Source organism: Paramormyrops kingsleyae, chromosome 14 (assembly GCF_048594095.1).
Source record: "Paramormyrops kingsleyae isolate MSU_618 chromosome 14, PKINGS_0.4, whole genome shotgun sequence".
Classification (NCBI taxonomy): Eukaryota; Metazoa; Chordata; class Actinopteri; order Osteoglossiformes; family Mormyridae; genus Paramormyrops; species Paramormyrops kingsleyae.
This window is the reverse complement of record NC_132810.1, coordinates 21,725,545-21,738,878: the sequence shown is the minus strand read 5'-3', so window position 1 is coordinate 21,738,878 and position 13,334 is coordinate 21,725,545.

Below are 13,334 nucleotides of genomic sequence, written 5' to 3'. Positions count from 1 at the left end.
TTATATTATGAATTATGCTTTTATAAATTCAGGAAGGCAGGCTCTTATATTGGGCTTGTGTCTAAATACAATATGCCGGTATAGATATTATATTATATTATATTATATTATATGTTCAACCCCTATCTTGTATGACATTGTACAGTAAATGCTGTTACATTTTTGCTAGTCTTGTTAAATGTTGCATACCATCTGCCTGTAAAAGCTGTGTGTTTCACTGTCCACCCGTTTAACTGTAAGGATCTTTGAGTAAAGGAATTGCCGATGCACCTCAGAATACCGCATAATTTTGTAGCAACTAAGCATTTGAGGATTATGGAAACCTTTCCCATCACCTTCTCTTAGTGTCATTAATGTTAATTTCTGTTTCTTGAGCATAAACTTGCTTTTCATATGAATATTCCTTATTATTACGCGTACAGCAGCTTCCACCGAGAAAATGGTCTGAAAAGCTCTATATCGTTGCCTTTAAGCTTCCTGGGTGTCTGCATTTTTCTTTCCCACAGACTGTTTTGTCTGAAGCACTGCCCAGCTTCATCCTCCAGCTTCGTTTCATGGCTCTGTCATTTTCTTCCACTTCATTTCACCTTTGATGGTATCATATGCAGGTACTGGAACTAGCTTCCTCACCAGGCTTCCAGATGGGCCTGGTACAGTATATTTCTGCAAGCACATGGAACCATACTGAAGTGCTTTATTTATGAATATGTAAGTGGTATAGCTCCTTGTGGGAAACATATATTTACACAATATAAACCATATTTAAATAAAAATGTATATATACTTATAGTGACTGGTACTTTTTAAGTACTTATTTTGTATTGATACAGACAACAGTGAAACTGGATTCAAAGGCGTTTTTATTTATTCTGAATGTCACTTCAAATTGAAAATCAAAATATCCATCCATTTTCTGTACCCGTTTCTACGGCAATTCAAAGCATGGAAAACGGTCAGTGTTCACATTCTCCCGAATAACATTCTCACAAGAAACAAAGGCGGAATGGCTGGCTCCTAGAGTTGCCAGTGGGCATAATGGGTTAACGTTTTACCCAATAAATGCGTGTCTTTGGAAGGAATCCAAAGCATAACCAACAGGAAACTGTAACTTTGCAGGCAGAACAAAAAGGCATGACTAACCTAAGCAAGTATCGCAACAAGGCAAAGGGATAAAGAGGCTTGTTTGGTGTGTTTGGATTAACTGCCTGGATGCTGGATAGAGAGGAAACCACCCTTTAAAGACTCAATTTCAATGTAACATTTATTTATTAGAAATAATAATTATAACAACACTGGGTCATGACCTCCTCCTATGTCTGATGAGTAGCCCATTAAAACATCATTTTATTGCCTGTTTCTCACCCCTACAAAAACATCCTGTGTGTACTTGAGTACTGTGTACTGCTTACCTGACAACATCCTGTGTGTACTTGAGTACTGTGTACTGCTTACCTGACAACATCCTGTGTGTACTTGAGTACTGTGTACTGCTTACCTGACAACATCCTGTGTGTACTTGAGTACTGTGTACTACTTACCTGACAACATCCTGTGTGTACTTGAGTACTGTGTACTACTTACCTGACAACATCCTGTGTGTACTTGAGTACTGTGTACTACTTACCTGACAACATCCTGTGTGTACTTGAGTACTGTGTACTACTTACCTGACAACATCCTGTGTGTACTTGAGTACTGTGTACTACTTACCTGACAACATCCTGTGTGTACTTGAGTACTGTGTACTGCTTACCTGACAACATCCTGTGTGTACTTGAGTACTGTGTACTACTTACCTGACAATATTCGATTATACACTCGCAAACAACACTTTCTGTGTTACCTCATAACTGACAATGTGTTAATTAGCACAGTTCAAACGACATGGCAAAATCGTCTGTCCTTATTAGTGGCAATGCCCCGTGAAATATGTGGACTTCTATAAGTCAGCCAGCAAGCAACCCCCCCCCCCCCCCCCAAACAAACACGCCCAGCTTCCCTGCTGCTCTGATAGTCAGCTGTCTCTGTTTTAGATACCAAAAAACCTGTTATTTCATGTACTTCTAGCTGTCTCTGCCGTGATTTATTTTGTGTAAATATGCGCTTTATTCCCTGCAGGATCCCACCAGCAGATGGCAACAATTAGTCCATCTCACAATAAACAAAATACACGTTCATATAAATATTCTTCAAACCGCTTCCAGCATGTGTGATGATTCTAGCTTCTGTGGCGACAGTAAATTCACTGCATTTAGTGTGTTGGGGGGGATCACTATACACGATATGTGCACCCTAGAATTCCAGAAGGCAGAAAAAAGATGCAAGTACAAGTACGATACAAGTATTCCTTGTAACATGTTAGCAAGTCTGGAATATATTTTCTAGCTCATACATACAGCTATAGTTCGGAGAGTCTGCGTGACAGTAACTTACCCATGAATTATCATTGCATCACATCTCACGTCAGAAGATATTCTTCTTTGTAACTTTTCCTCGCTGAATTTATGTCACAAAAGTGTATATTTAGAGTGTGTGCTTATAATGTTTTTAAAATTCATCCTTAATCACTTTTTATTAACATGGGATTCTTAGCAAGAGTTAATGTGCAGGAATTGTGCAGATACAAGTTAGACTGGGTAACTGGAACGAAGTTCTACAACTATCCTTTGTACTTGTTACTACTGCTGGTACCCCTGCTACTACTGATGAACTCTAAATACAAATAACATTTTAGATTGTCTTTGGAACGGGTCACGTGTTATGTGCACCAGGCCTGCTGTTTGTTGCTGCAGAATGTTTGGGCAACAGCTTCTTTATATCGGCAGCTTGCACATAATAGGCTGAGAATCTACTGGTGCCTTGACAGGAAGAACAGAAACTGAACCAGACGATCTCTTAACTTTCTACATGTGATCTGCATAGCAACTTCTTGGAATAGTTTAGGGCTCTTACAGAGAAGTGTAGCAAGTCTTAAATATGACCACAGATATTTCTCATTATATGGGGAGCAGTGGAAGTCGTTCAAATACATGTAATGTCTTAGGTCTTTGTTAATTGCAAACCAATAACAGCAAGCAAAAAATGTGCAATGATAATTACATTAATTACAAATTTTGGCATCCAGACAACATTTTTCTTAATTGATATAAAAGGAGCTGGGGCTTACCCTCTGAGAGGAAACGGGCGGAGACGTAGACCTGGTATTCTAACCCGACGTTCCCCTAGACGTTATTTACGTGACTTTAGAGGTGGTCTTTGTCAAACGCTCACTACGTCTCTGACTCATTATCCAGTGGGTGTTAAGCCATCCATTCTTGTCGACAGCCCAATTAAAAGAGTGCATGATTCCACGGAGATTTAATATTGCTACCCCCCTCCCCCTCCATGGACGGGATGTCAGCTTCCCAGTTGTGGGTCTTTAATTACTGTCAGGCTCCCCCCTGGAAGTATTCCTGGGAAGAATTCCCTAGCCCCAAACTCCCTCTTTATAACTGATTACTGCACAGATGGCCAGATGCTTCAGTCACCACACAGGATCAGTTTCCCTGGGAGGAGTTGCAGAATTTGCCCCCCCACCAAATTCACTTCAACAAAACAACACGACCGGTTGCCACCAAATATCCCAGGTGGCCACCAAGTTCTCCTGAAACGTACACAATCACACAGCGAACACAAATTTCAATATTTATAAAATAAATTAAATTTGATTTTTAAATTTTGAATTTAAAAAATTTATTTTCAAAGGAACATAATTCTATATCTATCTATCTATCTATCTATCTATCTAGAAATCAGTTTGTATTCTAAAAACATGCAAGTGTCCAGCTCGTCTACTATATTGGTGGATGGCTATAAGCTGTGTACTGTCCTTTGGCCATTCCCATTTTGATGATAAGAGGATGGAATACCGATGTATCCATAGAGTGACTCCCGAAGACTACATATAAGCAAGGTACCCATAAATTAAGTATCATTACGAGTCTCTCTACCTTGCACCTCACGTTAGAAGACATTCTGCCTTGTAATATTCATTTTCCTCTTTGAAGTTCCACCATGAAAGTAGATATTTAGAGAGAAATAGGTATTTATTTAAAACACATAGATGTTGTTGCCAAAGGAAAACTGAAGACATTTTCCAAGTGGTGAAATTAAGCTAGGCCACCTTAAATGGAATTGAACAGTGTGCAGTGTGCACATGAGCACTGATGTATATGAACAAACTTGCAAAATCACAAGGCAACGAGCTTGACGGAATTACCGAGGATCTTAAGGTTGTTAGATGTTTCTTTGTGAAGTTTTTTTTCTGTAATACGTTCAGACTCCTTGCAAGTATCATTCTATCATCGTCATTTTCAAGTTCTTTACTACAGAGCAGTTCCATAAATTTCTTGCTTTTGTGCATTTTACGGTGCTCTGTAATGAGTAATAGTATCTCCATCTGGACATACTGTTTTATTACCTTTTGCTTGGCTTATTTAATTATATCGATTTCATGGGAGCAGCTACATACAGCAATTAGAGAATCCTATTAAGTATTTAGTGTTTGTTACAGTTAGTATGGGATAATTGATGGCAGACTAAAGTAAGTTGCTTGTTCATACTACACATCACTTCCTTCGCTGTTTAATAGCACAGCATGCAGGGAAAGTAAGTAATAAAGCTTGGGTAGCTAAACTCAGATATGAGTTTCTTGTATATTAATCTTTGGGTCAATGTAGACATATGTATTTTGCATACATTTTTATATATATATATATATATATATATATATATATATATAAATGTGACCCACTGTTGCTCATTTTTACAGGTGAATATTCACCAAAGATTGTTTTATCAATTGCGCTAAAATAATTTTCTCTTAGGGATTTCAACATGCAATCAAATGAGGATCACAAAAAAAAAATGCAGATTAAGCCTCTTATAATCAAAATCCCTGTCTGAATCTGTTCCGATCTCTGGGCGAAGACGATTGGGATATTTACCATGGCCTTCTCAACAGATAACCACTGCAGAATTTTCTGGTGCCCTGAACCGAAACAATGGCGCAATCAGGCTTATGTTGATTGGATTTGTTCTGCTGCACTAAAGCCCTTTCCATTTTAATCAATGCACTTACTTCCAAAGCTGCTCAATGCAACACGTCCTTGCAGAATTACTAATAAGGCACTCATGTAAACCTGGCAGAGCAACAGGTCAGATTTGGATCACGATCTTCTCAGACAGACTATTCATTTTACAGTTTCAGAATCCTTATAAACTATATGTTACAGACAATAATATGCAAATACATCATCCCATATAAGATGTACTCCTGCCTTGTATCTGTGGAATAAGATCCATGTTTTCTGCGATGGTGATAGATGGATTGATGGGTGAATTTGGAGTTTGGGTGTTCACCCCTTGTCGTCATAGGGATTCCTCTGGGTTCTCTGGCTTCCACACACAATCCAAAAACATGCTAAGGTAAACTGCCATATTGTTTGTAACTGTGACTGGTGTGTGTAGGCACCTGGCTATGGGCTGGTTATTCCCAGCCATGCACCCTTAGATTCTGGGATAGGCTATGGACCCCTGCGACCCAACACAAGACAAGTGGTATAGAAAATGAATGCATGGATGCATAGATAAATGGATGCATGTATAGCCGTATATTTTTAGTATAATCTACATAGGCTACCAGGTGTGAGAAATGTATAATAATATACTGTTCATGTCTATATGTATTACAGTATATAACATTTGCAATCCTGGGCTAGATAAGCAGTTTAGGAAGACGGATGGTATAATGTAATATACTATGAGACCTGAAAGAGAAAATGGTATCGATCTTTACCCTAATGAATGGCCTCTTACCACAAAACACGTCAAATCAATGTTCTTTTCATGTCTCATGGCAAAGGAGATTGAATGAGTGAAAGCATAGATTACACACATTAGCATTAGTCAAATGAAATGTCACTGGATGCTTTCTGTAATATATAGCTGAAAGTTGTGAAATGTCCTTAATTTGATCACAGGGAAACTAAGCAGATGCTTCTTGGACAAGAAGAATGTTGCCCATATGTTTACGGTGCTGCTCAGCTGTGGGGATGTGGTTTCATCCACTCCGAGAAGTACAAAGGAGAAGATTATATGTCTTAGAAGCTGATGCCTGACATAACCTTTTTAATTTAGACTATACCAAGGTCAAAGGCATCTTATAATAGTTCAGGACCAGCCAAAGACGAACTGAAACCTTTAATCCAGTTACTAAAAAGAGCGCTGATCAGAGACATGGCCAAGTGTGGCTGAGAGACTCTGGTCATATAAAGTTATAACGTAAAAGGACTTAGAAACGACCGAACAAGACGTAGACCGATGACGACTCCTGAGTGTTAGGGACCTACACCTATAAAAATAGCGCTATATTCAGATGCACAAGATGGGAATAGGAGATAAAAGCAGCTGTCATTTTTCAGCGAGAAGGTAACATAGTTGTTAGTGACGTGGACATGCAATCACGAGGTGACTGGCTTCGGAATCAGGAGGGGTCCTGCTCTTCTGTCCTAGACACTCAACCTGACAAAAGTTGCATAACTTGATAAGGAATAAAATTGGCATGATAGATGGTTTCTGTAGTTACGTTATACTTAAAGCTGACATTAGACAGTGGCAAGAAGAAGAGTTTGTGGAGCATTTCGAATGATCCTGTACCATGTTGACCTTATTGCTTCTGCTGTTCTGTTTTTGATACAGTTGTGTGTTTAAAAAACGTTGGCATGCATTTTCACTTAAGCTTCAGGCATGTGTCCTAAAATTCCCCTGAAAATTTCCTGGTAAAATCCAGAGGTGGTTGTTCCCAAAGTGATGCTGGGTTCTGTAGCTACACCGCAGCCTCTATCTCCAGCTTGTGGTGCTGCTGATCACCGTGCTTCACGGCAATATTTCGTTTTCATTAAAACCAATGTTTCTAATTGACACCAAATTATGTCAATCTCATTTGTTGATGTACAATTCCTCAAATATACCCCTGCTTGGCCTTTAACAAACTCTTAAAGCTAAAACATAATAAATAAATTTTATTAGAAAATACAGAAAACACTAAACGCAATGTTTTTGGTAATTTATAAATACATTCATAACAAATAATGTGTTCATAAAGCATTATAAACATACTTATCAAAAGGCATAACACATTATAGTCATGTTTACTATGCATTATGAATGCTTTATGAAGCTCTCATCTATAATGCACTATCGATACCTTTATAATGTATTATAATTTTCAGTATAAGCATTAAGGCTGCTTTGTACTGCATTAGATAGATGAGAGCTTCATAAAGCAGTCATTATGTATCATAAACATGGCTATAATTTTATAAATGTTTAATAAATGCATTATAATGCATTATGAATGTGTTTATAAATGACTCAAAATATGATAGGGAGCTGGGAGGGAGCAAAAACAGGAACTCTCTGTGGGTCCCCTGGGCCAGACTGGGAAACACTGCTTTATTGTCTTTCTGGATAAATACACATTATATACAAATGGAATATGTATGTCACTAAAACATTACTTTAAGTTACAAATTTACCACACGGGTAGGATATGTGAAACATGACCAAGCCAAAGAGATCAACATTCACAGGAGCTGGGTAGATGGTTATGAAACGGCACTTTATTCCTCTTTGGGCATTCTGCTTAGTGAAGTGTACAGGAATAAAAGAATTATATTTTCCTCAGCTTCAAATCAAGGGTGACATCTGGACACCATTCTCTTCATTTAGCTAGCAGGGAGTTTGCGTTGGGAGGAAAAAACCAGTTCATTCGTTTCCTTTCCTCTACATTTGGCCACCGGTAGTTTTGCAGTGAGCTTTCTAATTTATGGCTGCTCACGGTTATAATTTCTCATACCTTTAAAGCCATATCTGACCATTTTCTGCTGCGGAGGCAGTGATTCATGGCGATTTAATGCCGCCAGCGCCCGCTGCTTTGAAAATCCTCAACAAGCTTTCTTGCGTTTAAATTCTTTTTCATGCGCAGTTACATTGTTTATGGTAACTGTAGCCATAGTGTATGACAAATGGACTGGAACCAAAAGGATTCTGGTATGGGGGGACTTACACCTCCATCTTATTTTGGATAGTGCAAAATACACACACACACACACACACACAGAGGTTTGTAATTATATCATTGTGAGGACTCTCCATTCATTTCTATCTCCATTCTATTTCTATTAATTTCTAAATCTCTAATCCCAATATGACGATCTTAAGCCCTACCCGGCTCTAACCTTCACAATAAGTAATTAAACAAAATATGAGACTTTTGGCATTTTTAGTTTTTGGATTGCATTCACAGATCTTTGTGGGGACCTGAAAAATGGTCCCCACAACGTTAAAATAACAGGTTTTTATGACATTGTGGGGAACATCTGGTCCCCACAATGTAATACAAACATAATCCACACACACACACACACACATACACACACATTAAGAGAACTTTCCTTTATAGACCCAATGGTACTATTTTACAGTATTGAGCAACAGAACCTCCAATCACAGCTGTTTACTGTGCTGACTAATTAAAAACTACATACACCTCTACCTGCTGATCTAATATGTGATTACAGATAATCCTAAAGGGCTAAAATTCTAAGTAACGGCTAAATATCTTGCGACAATAACGGGTATGAGACACAAACAGGCATGAGAAAACATATATAATACAAACCGAGCTGGAATGAGGTCTAGCATCACGTCCTGTCTGAGAATACCTCGGGCGACTGTCGCATGCTTTCGTGCATGACAACAGGCCATAGTGGTTTGTGACGGCGCATGACAACGTCTCTGAAGGGCCGGTATTTAATCAGTCCCATGCCGGGGCACCTTTTCAATAACTGATGGTGATTTTCTTTGATGATTACCTTCCCATTACAGTACGTGGTCTCATGCCGGGGGTCAGGTTGGGCACCATTGTCCTCAGCTCTCGGAGGCTGACGTCCACTAAAACTGGCCTCCTTTTGTGGGTCTACCGTCTTGCTGTTGTTTTCCCAGCTCCCCATTGTCCTCGACTCCCAGCCCTCTGACTTTATCGCACCCCTTCAGCTATCCAAGGGGTAAATGCAGGTGGCAATAAAGTCTCTGGGCAGGGAAAAGCCGACCCACCCCCCGCCACCCCCAGCCCCCCCGAATGCTGAATGTGCACCCATTCCCACTCTCTCCTGATCCTAGATTTTAATTTACAGCTTTCTCCTGAGGACAAAGGATTGTGAGATACTGCTCTGCCTTAGTCTGCCCAAATTAAACCTGTCAAATGCTGAAGTCTTTCTTACAAATTATAATAGAGCAGGGTCAGACTCTGTTTAGAAAATGTCCACAGTTTTAATCTCTTTCTGAATTCAATATTAATAAATATATTGTGCATTTGTTGGTGAAATATGGCAAACGTTCTTCTGTGCTACTTTTATGTAGTTTTTTTTTTACCATTTCATCTAATAATCAAATCTAACAATTAGGCATACCACTTTTTTTTTTTGTTTATAAAACTGAAGCTTCAGTTTCAGTCTAGAATGACAGTTTTAGTCAGTTTGACATGATTATTACAAATTATGTGTACCAACAGATAAAGCACCAGTGATTATGCAAAAGTTTTCCACAATTGATATGGTCATGGTTGCCTTAATAACTTTTTTAAAAATTCAAACTGTCACAAAAAAACATAAAATTAAATAAGCATCATTAACATGTTACATTCAGTTGACAGAAGTTATTTTGGAAGAAGAGAATTTTATTTTTAACTCTACTTTTGCTTGTTGTTATTTGTGAAAGAAATGGCTTTATATAAAAATGAGCTAAAAATAACTTGATTATGAAATATAATTTGAGAGATGGCTGTAGTCTTTAGTGTATAGGTACATCACTGACTATGTTACAATGTTGACTAATGAGGGTTTTGTCATAGAGTCACACCATGATTTGCAATCAGAAGCTATACTATGCATGCTTTATAGATTGAAATGAACATTTCATATATAGGAATATATGTGGGGACAAAAGAATAAGCTCATGGATCTGGTTCAGCTGAGGAAGGAAAAAAGTTACATGTGTTCATAAGGCTACATACGTTTTGAGAGGATTTCCAGGTAAAATATCTTCTTCAGGGGTATTAGAGCAGAGCACCTTGGCGGACGTTACCCAGCATCCTTTGTTTTTTTTGGTTCGTAAAAACTGCATTTATTCTTCCAGGTAACTATGGCAAAGCTGGTAGCACAGCAGTTAAAGAAGTTTTGCGACTGGAACATTTGCTGTTTTAACTATTAAGAGAGACCCTGATGTAATACCCATGAGCAATGGTACTTAAGCTTAAGCGCTTCAGTAGAAATACCCATCTGTGTGAATGTGCAAGAACTGTATGTGACTTTAGATAAAAAGAGTTCTTTGTATTCTACACAATAAGACAGCCACCCACTTGATACTTCAGTGTACTTTGCCACACCTGCCACTAGAGGGCGGGTTATTCTGACATTTAGGAAATTGATTATGCCTTTCTCCGTTTGGACGGTGAAGTGTGCATTTGCAGGGATCATTCAGCTGCCTGCTTTGGTTTTTAGAATAAAGTCACAAGCCTGTGCTCCTGCCTACTGTTAAGGAGAATACATCAGTGTGTGACTGAGATCCAAATACTGGGGATGCAGAGCTTTACATCTGACAAGGTCTGTGTGCCTCATGGTTGACCCAGTAGATTTGGAAAGGCTTGCAGTGCGGTTCTCTCGCTATTTTAAGCTTTGAAGCTGCAATATGAGAAAGGAGCCATATGGCATTCTCCCCCCCCCCCCCCCCACCAAGTTTTTCAATGTTATTCTTACATTTTGTAAATGACAAAATTAGAAAGTCACCTTGCTCCTTTGTATGTGGCGTTTTCATTATTAGAAAGTGCCAGAAACAAGTAAAAGATATAACATTTAAACTGTGCTGAGCATTGTAGGCCGTAACCATAATTGTATCTAATTGTTAAATAAAAAATTTGATCACGAAAATTATGCTATATTGCACCCATTGTAAGGATTACAATAAAGCCAAATTAAAATAATAATTGAACGATCATTATATTACGAGATTATATTATAAGATGATTCTATATAGTATTATGTATGTTGGTGTCTACCTAACCTAGTCTAGCTAAAATTTAATGTATTTAATGTACCTACCTGTAGTGTGCATTGTTCCATATGTATCCAACATATTTTAACAAAATTTTAATTAGATATTTAATAAATAGTTAATTATTAAGTGGACAAAAATCTGTATTGTAAAAGTCAATAAACGTGTGTACATTTTCCTGTATAACCAGTGTAAACAGAAAAAAAATGCTGAACAAAGAAGAACTGGATTCCTTTTTAACTGAAGCATACTGTTTTCTAACCAAACAGCATAAAAAGGCTAAAATATCATATTTGTGAGATATGTGTGACTAATTGAGGTCAGTGAAAAGGCACAGTGCAATTTGGTCTTAAGCTAAGCTGGCCTACGCAGAAAAGGTTCACTGAAACCACCAAGGTCCCAGGAGAACTATCTTTAGACCCGACATAGAAATAACAACAAATAACCCAGAAATACTACAAGTGTCCTTTTCTGTGGGCTAGGATGTTTGAAGAATTTAATTATTTTATGAATTGTTTCCATGTCTATCCATGGTCTGAGGATTGTAACATATTTTCCATAAGCATTGAAGAGAGAGGGGGTGGCATGGAAGTGCAGTGGTTAGCACTGTTGCCACATGCCTCTGGGACTTGGGTTTAAGTCTCTGCCAGGGTTCCGTGTGTGTGGGGTTCCATGTTCTCCCCGTGTCATGGGGTTTCCTCCAGGTGCTCCAGTCTTGCCCCCCAAGGTCAAAAAACACTGTGGTTATCTAGAGTTACTAAATTGCCCATAGGTGTGAATGGTGTGTGAGTGTGCCCTGTGTTGGGTTGGCGCCCCATCCTGGGTTGTTCCCTACCTTGCACCTTATAGCCACCAGGATAGACTCCAGACCCCCCACAAATCTGAATATGATACATGGTTATTATTTGATTATGATTCCAATTGTAATTCCCTAGATGTTTGGGGTCCTTATAACAAAATAAGAAAATGGTCAAGACAACTTAAACAAAACAAAAACACAAACAAACAAGTAAAATCAAGGGTAAAAAACCCAACTGGCTGTGCAACCCCCGCTATATCGTGGATTTTTCCCCGATGCATCACTGTTGCAAATCTTGCTTGTGGTCTGATTGTTGTGAGGAAACTTTTTGTGAACTTTTCGTTTTGTTAAGCTCTACGACGGCTCCCAAGCGTCCTGCATCTTCTAAGCGTTCTGGTAGCAGTGAGCCTAAGCGCCAGAGGAAGACCTTGACCATTTTTACTTTTTTACATTCCATTACGTATACAGAGAGAGAGATGTGTATTTATATACATATACAGACGCTCCTCTGCTTACGAACTTTCAACTTACGACCTTTCAGACATTCGAACGGGAGCCCAATGAACGTGTTCATTGGGCTCCCGTTTCCCTTTCCGCAGCATCAATTTTTTTTCTGCGCGGCAATTTCCGCCTAGTATGACTTCTGGCCGCTACTCCCGCTGCACAGCAGCGTATTGTGCGAAACTCCCAGAAAATGATGTTGAATAACGACTTCCGAACATTTCTTAACATATTCTTAACATATTATTATCATTATGTTACTCATATCCTTAGCCGAACATCCACATTTATATGTGTTTACAAAGTGTGTTTTAATAAGTTTACATGTGTTTAAAGCCTGTGGGAGTGGTATTTTAATGCTTAAACTATAAAAAAAATGTTTGTTTATATGGTCTTTCTATATCGTGGATTTTCACCTATCGCCGATGAGTCTGGAACGTAACTTCCGCGATAGGCAGGGGATCACTGTATATCAATAACATCAAAAGGCCTTGAAGTCAAAGGCAAAATATTATTCATGTTATCCTGGCTCACAGGACTTAATGAGGGTCTAGAGGCAAATCAATTATTGTGTCCATTTTACTTCAGTGAGTCATCTGGCTGAGGTGGTCTTTGTTCTGACCAGGAATTTCAGCACCTGTTGTCAGAGAGGCGTCTCATTTGGTTGAATTTGTTTTATGATGTTGAACCATAGGCCATTTCCCTGTGATTTCTTCTACATTCGGTTATAGCTGTCAGTTTGTAATTTCTCCTGATCATTCAACTGTCCAGCTAATTTCACATCATCCACCGACCTTGCCTTGACCCTTACCTTTTTCACTTTCCCCACTCTGGGAAAAGTTGTGGAAATCTCATCCTTTCCCTCTGAGATAATTAACCTTTG